The sequence below is a fragment of the Cebus imitator genome, unplaced genomic scaffold (assembly GCF_001604975.1).
Source record: "Cebus imitator isolate Cc_AM_T3 unplaced genomic scaffold, Cebus_imitator-1.0 Scaffold47, whole genome shotgun sequence".
Classification (NCBI taxonomy): Eukaryota; Metazoa; Chordata; class Mammalia; order Primates; family Cebidae; genus Cebus; species Cebus imitator.
Window position 1 is genome coordinate 3064036 of NW_016107362.1, and position 16421 is coordinate 3080456.

Genomic DNA, 16421 nt, shown 5'->3' on the forward strand with positions numbered 1-16421 from the left:
ACGGGGTTTCACCGTGTTGACCAGGATGGTCTCGATCTCTTGACCTCGTGATCCACCCGCCTCGGCCTCCCAAAGTGCTGGGATTACAGGCTTGAGCCACCGCGCCCGGCCAGAAAGCACTTGCTCTTAAGGCTTTTCGGTTTCCTTATTTGCCAACTTCTGGTCTGGCTCTGAAGGAGATATTATATTCCAAATAGAAGCATTAAGGTGAAATTGCAGGAGAAAGACCAGGAGCTTTGATTATGGATCTACTGAACTACTATATATCCCACCTATTTTGTGATAGCTCAATTCTGATACTATTTAATGCCAAAATTACAATAAGTACTCTGGGAACTTAGCTAAAAGTGATAACTATCAGAAAAAAATGGGAAATATAAGATTTTACATAGCATTATACACATGCATACACACCCATATTTAGGGAAATTTAGAAAATTATACTGTTAAGATAGAAAAGAGAAGGAAGAAGAATGATTTGTTACTTAAATGTTTTGAAATATTTTATAGGAAGAATTCTTGGTAATATCTTATACATACTAATTTTATAAACTAATCTTTCTAAACCCTCAGCAGGAAGTAGACAAAGAAAGGATAAATGTGCCAACATAAAATATAAATACACTGTAGGCACAGCAGAAACTATGTGAATGAATCAGTCATTTAAGGTGAACCTTGTGTGTGCCAATAGCCAAGTTGTGAAATAAATAGTTTTCAAGAACTTCTATTTAAAATTGAATTATGTTCAAATATCAGATCAGGAAATGTTGGTGAGGTCAAAGAAAAGTGAAAAGACAAAAGATTTTATAATAATTTAATAAAAGCTAATTTTGATTGTAAGCGCTTTAAAGACAAAAGCTAATTATCGTTTTTATAGTATATCGAAAAATATCTGCCATTATTCGGCAGGCTAAACAGTTTATTAATTAAAATTCAAATTATAGAAAATTTGAGAAATCTTAGTCCAGTTCTTCAATTGTAATGTGCATATGAATCATTTAGGGATCTTGTTAAAAAGTAGATTTTAATGTAGTGGTGTTTATGACTCTGCATTTCTTACAATGTTTCAAATAACATCATTAAAACAAGCTACCACGTGACCACACTTTAAGTTAAAAGTTCTTAGGATAATGTATTTCTAAGTGTAGTGTCCAAGCAAATATGACTAGTATCACCTGTGAATTTATTAATAATGCAAATTCTCCAGCCATACCATAAACTACTCAATTAGATATTCCAGAGATGGTACCCAGGAATTCGCAATCTTTCAAAGTCTCCATGTGATTCTGAGACATGTGATTGAGAACCACTGTCTTAGAATATAGTGTTTCTGATCCAGTGATACAGATCAGAAATCCCTATGAAATTTTAGGAAAATGTACCTGCCCAACCTCCAGTTCTGAAGAGTCTGATTAAGTCATTCGGAGATGGAAGCAGGAAAAATGTCTAAAAAGTATCCTTAGCACAAGAGGGAGTGACAAATGAAAATATGCTGAGAAGCACTGCTTTAGAGAAAGTAAAGCACAATTGCAGAGAAATTCAATGACTTGCCCAAGGTTTGAAAGCCAGAAATAAAAGTCTGTCCTAATTCTAATACCCGTTCTTTTTCCTGGCATTTCAAGATGATACCAGGAGGATTTAAAATAATGCAAGATGTTGTCTCTTTCATGGAATGGATGTGCTCCCAGCCTGCTGTTATTATTCTTGGTATGAAGAAACCATCACCTATTCTGAAATGTCTGTGACACAGCTATTCAGAGGCCTGCATTAGTCGATTAATTATATTTTCTTTCAGGAGTTTCACACAGAAATTACAATACAGAAATTGAAGAATTGCTTAAAGCAAAACTAAGATAGCTAGGTAAGGCTCTGAAAGCATGGTGAATACAATATATAAAACACTTGCTAAGATCACGGATGCATAGTTATTATAAATAACAGTTTTAAAGGCTGTTTCTTTAGTTTTTAAAAGGTGTTTGTAAAATAGGTTTTAATAGAATTGACAGTTTACTTATAATTTCTATGTTTTATAACTTTTTCAATTAAATATTTTTCCTCCAGCCTGCAACTTCCTTTACTATATAATAAAAAACTGTGCCTTAAAAAAAACCTCTCATTATTAGAATAGAAAGCATGTTAACAAGTGTTTATTACTTGTATATCTTATATGCATGCTCTTAGAGAATTAAAGTATTAGAAGTACTTAATAATACTGAGAACTCCTCTGGGATCCAATTCCACTGGGTATCTCTGTGTCCTCCAGGGAGACGTGAAGAGGGTTTTACATCTCCCTGAAGGACACAGAGACCCCCTTTGAAAATGGAATTGGGACACACCTGTAGGGGTGTGTAAGTCCCTTAGATTCACGCACAATGGTTCTAAATTTGAATGACATTCCTCCATTAAATGACTTTAAAGATGGGTGGAGAGATTTTGATTTTTACAATGACTAGTGCCATTTAGTGGATAAAAGCAGGAAGACTATGCCGTAGTAAGAGTTTGGTAAAATGAAGAAGGGTGCCACACAAAATGGCAGCCCTTTGATAAACACTTAAGGAATCATGAATTCAATTTTCCAACCTCAAGGAATGAGAAGGAAGGAGAAAATGCCCTCGGGGCATCTGGAACTCACTGTGAATGGATGGAGGTCATGCTATCTCAGGGAATAGCAGCTGATGGAATCAGCTAAGTGCATGCCCATCCTGGGCACTGAAAAAACTCATTAAAAGGTCTGTTTGTTGAAAAAATGCACTCCTCTTAGAATGCTCAGCAGGAAAAAGCAACATGCACTCTGGTGCTGATGTTGAAAAGAATCTCTGACAGAAGAAAGGAGAACAGAAGTCTGAAAGTTAAACAAAGGCACAATGGACAGGAAAGAATGTACTCAGAGTGAAATGCTGGTACACAGGGTAATGGCGTGATTTGTAGTCAAGGAGTATGGGAAAGAAATGCAGTTGCAATAAATATAGTCCAGGTATGCTTCTCTTTGTCTGCCTGGTTTAATTTGAAGCAACTTTTACGCTTTATGGAAAAGGACTTCCCAAACAAAGGGGGGTATGGTAATCACATTGCTCATCATTTTACAAATTAGAAATAACTTTGTCTTGATGTCAGACTTACACAAACAGAAGTTTCAGGTATTGCAACTGGGCAGGCATTATTTGTGCTTTAATAAAATTTCTCAGATAAATCTGAAACTCCTCCTTGGCTAAGTAGCACCATCTTAGAAACACGTATGGATAGCGTATTTTAAGTTCTCCATAAAATATTCATTTTCTCTGCCCAGATTGTGATGATATAGGGTGGTGAATTTCTGTTTATACTTCACAGGAAGAGTCTGGTATACAGCTATGGTGTCACACAGGTGAGTGTTTAATTAAAATTTTGAATGAAATTATAACTAAGCATAATCTTTCTGCTATTTTGCTTACAGAGGAATGAGAAAAATAAGGAATATTCCCCTTCTAATCTTGTGAAAGGCTTCTGGGAGTCCAGAAGAATCTTTAATGTTATAGATTCAACAACAACAAAAAAACTTAGTCCTTAAATTTCTGACTTGGGTACAGATGGGGGTGGGTGGATGAGGGGAGTGGGGAGAGAGAGAGACAGGGGAAGGAGCCATAAAAAGAGAATTTAATATATCCTGAGCAACAATGACAACAACGCAAGTCTAATCATATCTCTTTAGGCATTTTTTCCCTTCATCCATACTTTGGTGCCCAGCTGAAGAATTGTGAGGTGTTATTTCTGAGGTAAGGAGACTCTCAGCTCTGTTCTATTAAATGAGATTTCTCATGCAGTGTGGTAGACATGCAGACGGATTGCTCAGTGACACCTGGCAGAACATCTATTCCCTCTGACTGGTGCTTCACACATTTTTATATTTGAAAAGTGTTGTGCTAATTGTTATGTAATGTGATATTTAAAATATTCATTTGAAATGAGTCTGGGGATCCTAAAGGGGGTCAATTATAGACTAATTACCCTGTCATGTGCTTCCTTCTTCCAGGAGTGGACTATATCCACTTCTAAATGAAGTCCATAGATGATTAAACATTTGAAAGCCATAGTACCTGGAATAATTTTCACCTGTTCTGAATGACTAGAGTAGATTTTATAGTCAGCAAAAGAAGGCTTGAAATATCCCAAATGTTTACTTATCTTATTTCTCCCCACACACGTACTTCTAGTTATTTTCAATATTTGGTCTTAATAATTTTGCATCTAAAAAATAGGTTTTATACATAAAAACATCCATGTGACATTTTTAGGCACAGAGGGACTGTATGACAGACATGGATGATTGATTGATAGATAGATAGATAGATAGATAGATAGATAGATTCACAGATACATAGATGTAGAAAGATGGATGCATAGATGAATGAATGGATAGATAGATATAAACATCACTGAATTATCTCTACACAGGACGTAAGATAGTAACTTCTCTTCACCTAGAAAGAGCGACAACAAATATTCTGCCCATCTTGTCCCCTCTTACTGTGCTTCTCTTGGTAAAAAGAGCTCTTGTTGATATTATCAAGAGGAAAAATGGGAAATATCATTGTCAGTGGATGGCTTAGGGACCCTTTCTAATAGGCCTACGTACAGACTTTTCGTGTGTGTGTGTTTTGTGGGCATGTAGAGGGAGATGATAGGAGCAGGCTCATGTGCAGCAACTGCCCCTGACTGGATGAATAATTTTAAATACACTGGTAGGAATAGAGAGGCCATTTTAGGCCTCAAGATGGATCTGTCATATAATTCAGTTTCACTAGTAGTACAGCTGAGAGTTTTATTCTTATATTTTTCTAATGTCTGTTTTTAATTACTATAATATTTGAAGGAGAGGAAGGTGATAAATTTCCTCCAAATAGCTCTCATAAAACAAATTTCTTAAAAAGAGATTATGCTCCTATTTCCAATTAGGAATCAAAAAGATTGATTCCTACAACCAAGGAATTATTAATTATGTAGGAATTAATTGATTCCTACAATCAAAGACTGATTAATACAACCAAGTTCAGTACTGATGGTCTATCATTTCAATCTCAGATACACAATTTATATGATCAGTGTGTCAAGATCTCTTGAATTTGCCCTAATTTTAAATTAAATTAATTTTGAACTGAGTCTGCCTCCATACCTTGAGTCCCTACATAACCAAATGCAAAATAACTTAGTATGTAAACATTCTGAAAGCCTAATGTAAGAGTTTACTTTGTAACAAATAGCTGAGTTACAGCCAATCATAGCAGCTAAGAGCTTCAGCCAATCACAGGCTGCTAATCAGTTAGACTATGTCCAAATAAGGCAAATGCAGAGTGGTAACCAATGAAGCATTTTCTATACTGTCATTTCCATTTTCTGTCTATAAATACTCCCTGCCCACATTGGAAGGGAGCGCTCTAAACCTCTACTGGTTCTGGGTGCTTTCCAATTCATGAATTGTTCTTATCTCAGTTAAACTTTGTTAAATTTAGTTTGTCTAAAGTCTTCCTTTTAACCCCATCAACCATTTGTCTCTATGCATTTTATGTCTTTTGTTATAATTTTTTAACTACTTTATTCACTGCTGGTAGAGTTAACTGGATCTTAACTATTAATGAGGAATTTGAAAAGCATGTATTTTTCAAACTGCAGGGTGCTTTGAATTTTTATATAAATGAGAGAAAAGTTCTTTAAATTGTTGCATATCTCCAGAGTTTATCCCTACTGGCTGCCAAAAAAATTAAAATTTTCTTATAAATTCTTCATATATATGCTTCTTTTCTATTTCTTATGAGCCAAATTTGTAAAAACCAAGAACTAGAAATTACAGCATAGGAGAGAAGGCATAAACTGGACCCAATAGATGTGTGTAAAGACCTGACTTTGCTATTTACTAGATCTTTATCTCTGAGTATAATTAATCTATCTGTCCTCAGTTTTTTTCTTTTAATTTATAAAATGGTAATAATAATATGTACACTCAATGTTGTCATGTAAATTAAACAGAAGATATTAGTCTCATTCTCTGTTTGTTAATATTTTCATATTTCTAAATCTATAGATCATATTCTTAAAATTTCATGTTAGGAATTAAATAATTCTCAGAGTGGCTTTTCAACCTACAACAATTATCTTTCCTCTGGTAATGGATTCATACCACAAGAATTAACCCCAAATAACATGTCTATATTTTATATCTCTGAACCATTGGCCATAGCTTGTTAATCTTAAGCCAATTATTTCTTTTTCCTAGGACTTTGAAACTGACAGTCACTAAAGCGAGTCACATTGAAGCTAGTACCTGAAAAATAATATGAGATTGCTGAAGCTTACTGAGTACATGTGCTTCCTGAAATCTGGATATGCACTAATCATAAGCATCCATGACTCAATAGAGCAGAGTGGATAAGGACCAAGAATTAAGCTGGCGAAGTTTGAATCTCTGATCTGTTGTTTATTACCTCATGTCCTCGGAAAGAATGCAACAGTTTATTCATCTATAAAAGGCATATGATAGCTGTCTATACCATATAGAGTCCATAGGAGAATGAAATATGGTAATTATGTAAGTAACTTAGAATGATGCCTGTAACACCGTGGATACCTTACAAGTGGCAACTGTTACTGGGAATCTCGGGGGTGTTCCTTCCAATTAACAGCGTGCACTCTCATATTTATTCCATATTAAACCATAATGGTTTTTGCTTCTTTATAACCAAATACATTTCAACTAATAGTCTGGAGGAGGCTGTCTTTGGTATTTTATCCCAGCCAATTCAGCTCACCCTCCTTATATGTATTTAATATTAAAACCAAATTCCCATGCAGGCAAGGGAGAGGGGGAGACAGTTTACAACAGGAGTCAATTGGCTACAAATAAATAACTTTGTTCTCTTTCCTTATTAATTCAAAATAATAAATTTAGTTTTTAAGATAAATGACATTTTTCCTAAATGAGCAAACATTTTGTGATTTGTACAATACATAGGGCTATATTTTACAAATCACAAAGTATAAATTATAAATGTTTTAGAAATAAATACATTTCTCTTTAATAACAACAATATGGACATTATTTACTGTTTATGTGTCAAACGGTCTTGTAGGTTCTGAGGATATAGTAGTGAGGAAAAAAAATCTCTGCCCTCATTTGGCCTACATCTATGGGAGAGAAAATAAATAAACAAATATTGCTTATTTACTATGATTTCAGGTAATGAGTATGTCAGGCAATGAAGAAAACTAAAGTCGACTAGAAAGCAATGCTTGGGTACTGGTTCCATCACGGGAGTCAGACAGGCTTTTTGAAGAGGTGTGATTAGAACAGCAATATTGTACTGAGGTAAGTAGCAATAAGCCTTGTTTTATAGATGAGGAATTTGATTATTTTTTTGCCACAGATCAGTCAGCTAGTAGGTAGACAGGTCAGGCCCTGAGCTCAGGCAGTCTAATTCCAGTTGCCCTTGGGCCTATTAAAAGCTGTTCTCTATTTTTCAGTGAGAAAAGAACAAGATCATATTAAGGTTGTTTTATTTTTATTTGCTATATAGTTTTTACACCGTATGCTTTTCCTATTCTCCTGTTTCCATTTTCCCATCTGCGGTCTGGTACATTTTTTTATGTGTACATAACCTAGAACAAAATATCACTATTCAATTGAGCTTGCTAGTTTGGCTGGTCAATTTATTTCACCATACCCTCTAATTTATGCTCTTTTTTCTTTTAATACATTATAAATAAATGAACAGCATGTGTAAAGGGCAGCTATACAAGTGACCAAACAATTTTGCACACTTGCTGAGTCCTTTGACTTCAGAAGTTTTTAATGTATAATATATTAAACAAGTCAAGTTTCAAACCAGTCACCAATTAGATGGCTTTCTATCTAACTCAACAAGAAATAGCTCTGGCTTTTCCAAACTTATATGTTAGAACAAGAAGAGAAATATATTAACTCTTCAAAAAGCTAGTTGTTTACTTTTGTTAGGTACCAATTCAACAAAAATTCACCCCTGGATCCTCCAAAATTTCATGTGTTTTCACATTTCAAAGCTAATTATGCCTTCCCACCTTCCCAACAGTCCCCAAAAGTCTTAACTCATTTCAGCATTAACTCAAAAGTCCACAGTCCAAAGTCTCATTTTAGGTGAGGCAAGTTCCTTCCATCCATGAACCTGTAAAATCAACAAATTAGTTACTTCCTAGATACAATGAAGGTACAAGTATTGGGTAAATACACCTGTTCCCCACTGGAGAAATTGGCCAAAACAAAGGAAATACAAGTCCCATGCAAGTCCAAAATCCAATAGGGCAGTCATTAAACTTTGTTTCAAGGTAATCTCCTTTGACTCCATGTCTTACATCCAGGTCATGCGGATGCAAGAGGTGGGCTCCCATGGCCTTGGGCAGCTCTGCCCCTGTGGCTTTGCAGTGTATAGGCCCCCTCCTGGCTATTGTCATGGGTTGGCATTGAGTGTCTGCAGCTTTCCCAGGCACACAGTGAAAGCTGTCAGTGGATCTACCATTCTGGGGTCTGGAGGACTGTGGCCCTCTTTTCATAGCTCCCCAGTGGAAATTCTGTGGAGGCTCCAACCCCACATTTCCCTTTTGCACTGCCCTAGCAGAGGTTCTTCTGCCTGGACAGAAGAGTCCTCCACCCCTGATGCAGCCTTCTGCCTGGACATCAAGGCATTTCCGTACATCCTCTCAAATACAGGCAGAGGTTCCCAAACCTCAATTCTTGTCTTCTGTGTACCTGCAGGCCCAACATTATGTGTAACCTGCCAAGGCTTGGGGCTTGCACTCTCTGAAGCAACAGCCTGAGCTGTACATTGGCCCCTTTTAGATAAGGCTGGAGATGAAGCAGCTGTGATGCAGGGCACCATGTCCCAAGGGTGCATAGAGCAAGGAGTCCTTGGCCTTGGCCCTGGCCCACAAAACCATTTTCTCCACGTCAGCCTCTGGGCCTGTGATTGGAAAGGCTGTAGCAAAGGTCTCTGGCTTGCCTGCAGATATTTTCCCATTGTCTTGATGAATAACATTCAACTCCTTGTTACTTGTATGCAAACTTCTTCAGCAGGCTTGAGTTTCTTCCCATAAAATGGGTTTTTCTTTTCTATTGCATCATCAGGCCGTAATTTTTTCAAACTTTAATACAGTGCTTCCTCTTGAATGCTTTGACACTTAGAAATTTCTTCTGCCAGATACCCTAAATAATCTCTCAAGTTCAAAGTTCTATAGGTCTCTAAGGAAGAGGCAAAATGCCACCAGTCTCCTTGCATAGCAAGAGTGACCTGTAGTTACCAATAAGTTCCTCATCTTCTGAGGAATTTCTGAGACAATTTCATCCTGAACTTCATTGTTCATATCATTATCAGCATTTTGGTCAAAGTCATTCAACAAATCTCTGGGAATTTCCAAATTTTCCCACACCTTCCTATCTTCTTGAGCCTTCCAAACTGTTCCAACCTTTGCCTGTTACCCAGTTCCAAAGTTACTTCCACATTATCAGGTGTGTTTGCAGCAGCACCCCTCTGTACTGGTACCAATTTACTGTATTAGTCCATTCTCATACTGCTATAAGGACATACCTGAGACTGGGTAATTTTTATAAAGGAAAGAGGTTTAATGGACTCACCATTCCACATGGCTGGGAAGGCCTAACAATCATGGCAGAAGCTGAAGAAGGAGCAATGGCACATCTTACACAGCAGCAGGCAAGAGAGCATGTGCAGGGTAACTACCCTTCATAAAACCATCAGGTCTTGTGAGACATTCACTATCACAAGAAAAGCATGTGAAAAACCTGTCCCATGATTCAATTACCCCTCACTGGATCCCTCATGACACATGGAGATTATGGGAACTATAATTCAAGATTAGATTTGGGTGGGGACACAGCCAAACCATATCAGGCTGTATGAGCGAAATGAAAATAAAAGTATATAAAGCATAGTAAATTCTCAATAAATTCCAGTAAACATCATAATTATTATTTAAAAAATTATTATATGCTCTTTTTATTTTTATACCTTGTAGGTGGTTTTGCAGTATATAGATCAATCATGTTAGGCTGGTGCAAAATTAATAGAGGTTTTGCTATCACTAACCAGCAAAAACCACAATTATTTTTGCACAAACCTAACAGAATGTTAGAGCTCATTTATCCTCTGTGATAGTGTCAGACATAAAACACCCCCACCATGCTGTGGCTGTGTTGTATATCTGGCCTGTACAGAGTTTTTAGAAAATTATATTTAAATTTGGTTGCACTGCCCCCATTAACACTCTTGTTTTGACTGTCTGGCCCTTATCTTAGAGCTTGCCATGCATTTTTAACTGAAATTTAATCATTTTAAAATTTAAATGATGTTGTTCAGCTCATTCTGTATCATTCAATAATTGCCCTGAAGGGGCCTAATCTGAGAAACCCTAAAGTGAGGATACTAAAAGAATGAATTGCTTTTCTTTTCTCAAGTTGTGCTTTTCAAATTCTAATCACTTGAGGAATTTGACATAAAAATCAAATTTTAACTGAGTTGGTATAGGGTGGAACTTGGGATTCTGCATTTCTACCAGGTTGCTAATTGCTGCTGCTGGTCCATGAACCAGACTTGGAGAAGCAAGATCTTAAGGAGATTGCAGTTGTGTCTGTAATCAAATATGAGTATTGAGAAGTGTTATCAACTAGCACAATGTTACACAAAGGAATGAATGATCGATGATGGATATAATGAAGAGAATTTGGATTTTGTTGAAAAAACATAAGCAGAATTTATTTATTCAGTATTTATCTTTGTGTATATACATGTGTGGATATGTGTGTATGTACATATGGCTTTCTATACAGACATATATTTCCTAACTTCTGTCTACTGAGGGAGCCTAGAAGTAGTGACACCTTAGTTTTCATATCCCACAAAAGGAATCGGGGTTTGTTGGAAAAGTAGATGATCCTGGGACAGGGGCAGAAAATATACAAGGTGAATCTAGAACACATTATGGTGCCAGAAAATAAGAAAGTGTTAAAAAAAAAAAAGAAAAAAGAAAAAGAGAACATGGCAAAGAGGCACAGGAGCCAACTGAAATAGCTAGCACAATTTACTACCACTGTCAATATTAAATACCAACCCAATAATAAATGTTTTGAGTATCTATGATATACATATGTATATACATACATGGGGGAGAAGGGACAGGTTTTTCTTACAGAATAATTAAAATTAATAAATGTAGGAAGAATGAGGGAAATAGAAAATCATCAGTATACCATAGTAATAGTTGTTGCAGCAAGATCCATCAATTAAAGCTAAAACTAGTAGGTAAAAATTAAATTACAAAGCCTCAAAGTAACTGTACCAAAATAAATACCTACTAATTGCAGAGAGGAATATAGTAACTTTATAGTGGAGAAACCTGGTAGGTTCTACCTTTACCAAGAGATCAAGGTTAAAGCCACGAGTAATAAGAGATATTGACATAATGTGTCTTTTGATATGATGCACTCATAGAAGGCAACATTATATTTGCATCATTCTTTTCACTTATGCATAACCTCATTATAATCATGAAAAATACTCATAAATATTGTAATGATGGGGATTATTCTGAGATATACATCATTAGGCAATTTTGTCATTATGCAAGCATCATAGAATGTACAAACACAAACCTACATGATATAATCTACTACACACCTAGGCTATGTAGTTATATGATATAGCTATGCTGTTAGGCTACAAACCTGTACAGCATGTTACTGTACTGAGTACTGTAGGCAATCATACCATAATGGTAAGTATTGGTGTATCTAAACATATCTAAAGAAGCCATCTGAAATAACTGGCACAATTTAAAGATACAGTAAAATTATGGTATTATAATATTATGGGACCACCATTGTACATGCAATTTATCATTGACTAAAATGGCATTATGAGGCACATGAATATATATCAGAAAAATCCAGATTAAAGGACAGCCTATGAAACCAATGACCTATATTTTTCAAATTGGAGATCATTAAAGACAATGAAAAACTGAGGAGCCATCACAGATTGGGGGAGATTAAGGAGACATGACAAATAAATGCAATGCAAGATTCTAGATTAGGGCTGGGCTTGGTGGCTCACACTTGTAATCCCAGCACTTTGGGAGACTGAGACAGGAGGGTCACCTGAGGTCAGGAGTTTGAAACCAGCCTGACCAACATGGAGAAATCCTGTCTATACTAATAATACAAAAATTAGCTGGGTGAGGCGGTGCATGCCTTGTAATCTCAGCTACCTGGGAGGCTGAGGTTGCAGTGAATCGAGATTGTGTCATGGCACTCCAGCCTGGCAAACAATCACAAAACACCATCTCAAAAAAAAGAAGAAAGGAAAAAAATTCTAGATTAAATCCTGAAATGGAAAGACAACAGCAGCAAGACTGGTAAAATACAAACAGTCTGTAGTTTGTCTAATAGTGTGGTAGTGATGTCTCTTAGTTTTGATAATTTAATATCATCATGTAAAATGTTAAAACTAGAGGAACTCTCTGTACTGTAAGGCAGTAACAATCTCAAAATAAAAAGTTAAACACAATAAAAGAATGAAGAATAAATAAGAGTGGTTCCCCATTTCAGTTTCATTGCTAAAATAGCTACAACTCTTTGTAGATTCTGGATATTAGTCCTTTGTCAGATGGGTAGATTGCAAAATTTTTTTCCCATTCTGTTGGTTGCCAGTTCACTCTAATGATTGTTTCTTTTGCTGTACAGAAGCTCTAGAGTTTAATTAGAACCCATTTGTCTATTTTGGCTTTTGAAACCTACAAAGAACTAAAACAGACTTAGAAGAAATAAATAAACAAACTCATTCAAAAGTGGGCAAAGGACATAAACAGACACTTTTCAAAAGAAGACATATGAGGGCAACAAACATATGAAAAAATGCTCATCATGATTGGTCATTAGAGAAATGCAAATCAAAACTACATTGAGATACCATCTCACGCCAGTTAGAATGGTGACCATTAAAAAATCTGGAGACAACAGGTGCTGGAGAGGATGTGGAGAAATAGGAACACTTTCACACTATTGGTGGGAGTGTAAATTAGTTCAAACATTGTGGAAGACAGTGTGGCGATTCCTCAAGGACCTAGAAATAGAAATTCCATTTGACCCTGCAATCCCATTACTGGGTATATATCCAAAGGATTATAAATTGTTCTACTATAGACACATGCACATGTATGTTCATTGCGGCACTGTTTACAATAGCAAAGACCTGGAACCAACCCCAATGCCCATTGATGATAGATTGGGCATGGAAAATGTGGTACGTATACACCATGGAACACTACGCAGCCATAAAAAACGATAAGCTCTTGTCCTTTGTGGGGACATGGATGAATTTGGAAGCCATCATTCTCAGCAAACTGGCAGAAGAACAGAAAATCAAATGCCACATGTTCTCACTCATAGGCAGGTGTTGAACAATGAGAACACATGAACACAGGGAGGGGAGCATCACACACTGGGGCCTGCTGGGGGGAACTAGGGGAGGGACAGTTAGGGGGAGGGACAGTAGGAGGTAGGGAGGTTGGGGAGGGATAACATGGGGAGAAATGCCAGATATAGGTAAAGGGGGGTTGGAGGCAGTAAACTACATTGCCAAGTATGTACCTATGCAACAATCCTGCATGATCTGCACATGTACCCAAGAACTTAAAGTACAATTAAATATATGTATATATATAAGAAGTAACCACAACTACCACTTACGGCATGTCCTTATAGACACTGCAATAACTCTTACAATAAAAAATAATAATGAAAAAATGGTTTCGGATTTCGAGCATCTTAAACTTAGTTTAAAAACATATCTACAGAAAGCTACACAAGAATAATTACAAGGCAAATTTTCAAAAATTGTGCACAGACAAAAATAGATTTAATAGAAATTAAATGTTATATAAACTCCAGTCATTTTGTTTTCAGTCCTTTGCCTGGGGGTTTGTTATGACCTAAGGGACTTACTCATTCAACCCTCTCACTCCTTCCTGCAGCACTTTTTTGTTTAACTTTCTCATTTCAGTATCACACTTTACTTCCAGCTCTTACAATTCTCTTCCCGAAGCAGAGCTGAGTTACTTGAACTAATCTACTTGAAATCCTTCCAGGATAAATGATGAAATGCTTATTAGAAATACTTTATGTTCAGAAATTTCATTATATAAATCTCTTAAATTAATTAAATTGTAGAAACCTAATGACTAATGTTCAAAATCCATTAACTAATTGAGAGAGACAAATGAATTCTCATGCCTTTCTACATGCTCTCCTCAATGCTCCTAGCAGTTGGTAACTTTCGTTATTATATAAGAGTTTTATTTACTTCTTGACGGTAAAAATGACCTTTCTTTTTTAGTATTAGCAGAGTTCACCTTTGATTACCTTTTTCAGTCTCTTCTACTTTAAGTGATTCAGATTTTGAAAGCCAACCATCTGTTCACAAATAATGTTCTCACCATGAAGGCAGGGATTATGCTTATTGCAATCTCATAGGATAAGATACCAAGAAAAATATAAGAATATAAACTGCAGAAAAGCAAATTCTAAAGGAAAGCATTTACATGAAATGAACAAGCATGAAGAAACTGTATTTGTAGCCATGAGATTAAGGATAAAAGAATTTGGAAGTAAAATATGATAAGTAACAGGCTATAGAATTGAAGAAAAGAAAATGTTATAAAGGTGATCTCATTGTCTTTTATTATAAGTGGGAATCATGGATGCCCTTCATTCAACATAATGTGAGGTATAAATCTTTTGAAACTCTAGAAAGAAGACCATAGGAAAGATTTGACTGGTCCACATAAAGATTATCACTTAACATAGTAAAATCACAAAATAACAGAGATAAAAGAAAACTCAGCAGTTGAACTCTCCACTGTATAGATGCATAGTCTATGAAGCAAGCATAGCAAATGTTAGCACTTATCATAATAGTGCTAACCCTTGCTAAGTGCCAGTGTTTGTGGAAAGTGTTTTAAATGCATTTTCCCTTTTATTCCTCACAATACCGCTATTATATTGATGAAAATATCAAGATTCAGTGTTGCCTTCATCATCATGATAAACACGCAAAGGATTCTTGTATCTACTCAACAGAATAGACTGAATGTGGCCATTCCACATATCCAACTTGTTTCTTTTCATAAATGTGCTCAAATTCAACTATGCCCTTTAAAATTGACAAGCTTTTTAATACCTGTATTCATTCAGCAACAACAAATGCTTCCAAGTGTCTGCTACATGCAAAGTACTGTTCTAGGCCCTAGGGGCAGAGCAGTAAACAAGAAAAGACAAGAACCTTGGTGTTGTGTGGCTTACATTTTTGTTGGAGAGGCAAAAAATAAATAAGTACATTGATAAAATAAGGTCAAAGAGTTACCATACTATGACGAACATAAATTAAGTTGATATGAAAGCAAGTGACTTGGGGAAATAATGTCAATTAAAAAGAATTCTCACATCAGACTACTTTGAAGAGATGACCTCTGGAATTAGTCTCCAAATATAGGAAAGAGTCAGTGGGACAAACATCATGGGAAGTGTGCTCCAGTCAAAAGAAGCAGAATGAGAAAGGATATTTTAGTCTGAATGAGCCTGGTGTGTCTGAAAAATAGGAGGGTAGTGCAAGATAGGGAGAGAATTAAAAGATTTGGTTGGAGAAGAAGGCCAGGGCCTTGAGACCACAGCAGGAGTTTGGGTTTTACTGTAAAGATATGGGAAAGTCATTAGAGGATCTTAATGGGGGAATGGTGTAATCTGATTTGAATTTCAAAAAGATTGCTCTATCTAAAGAGTGGAAAATGAACTGGAGGAAGGGAAGTCAAATGAACTGGAGGAAGGGAAGACTCAAATGAACTGGAGGAAGGGAAGTTAAGCAGAAAAAAGAAGACACTATTGAAATAATCGGAGATGACAAATTTTGGAAAAAGATAGTTTTAGTAGAGATGGAAAGACATGCATTAGTTTGGTTATATATCAGAGGCAGTGCCAATAGAAGTTATTGATGGATTGAATGTGTGAGTGAGAGAAACGAAAGAAAAAAAAGCTGATTCTCAGGAATTTGTCTTGAGCACCAAGGGTAGAAAGTAATAGACAATGGCTGGCCAAGGTGGCTCGCGCCTGTAATCCTAGCACTTTGGGAGGCGGAGGCAGGTAGATCATGAGGTCAGGAGATTGAGACCATCCTGGCCAATATGGTGAAACACTGTCTCTACTAAAAATACAACAGTTAGCTGGGTGTGGTGGCACACACCTACAATCTCAGCTACTCAGAAGACTGAGGCAGGAGAATCGCTTGAACCCAGGAGGCAGAGTTTGCATGAGCTGAGATCACACCATGGCACTCCAGTCTGGGTAACAGAGCAAGACT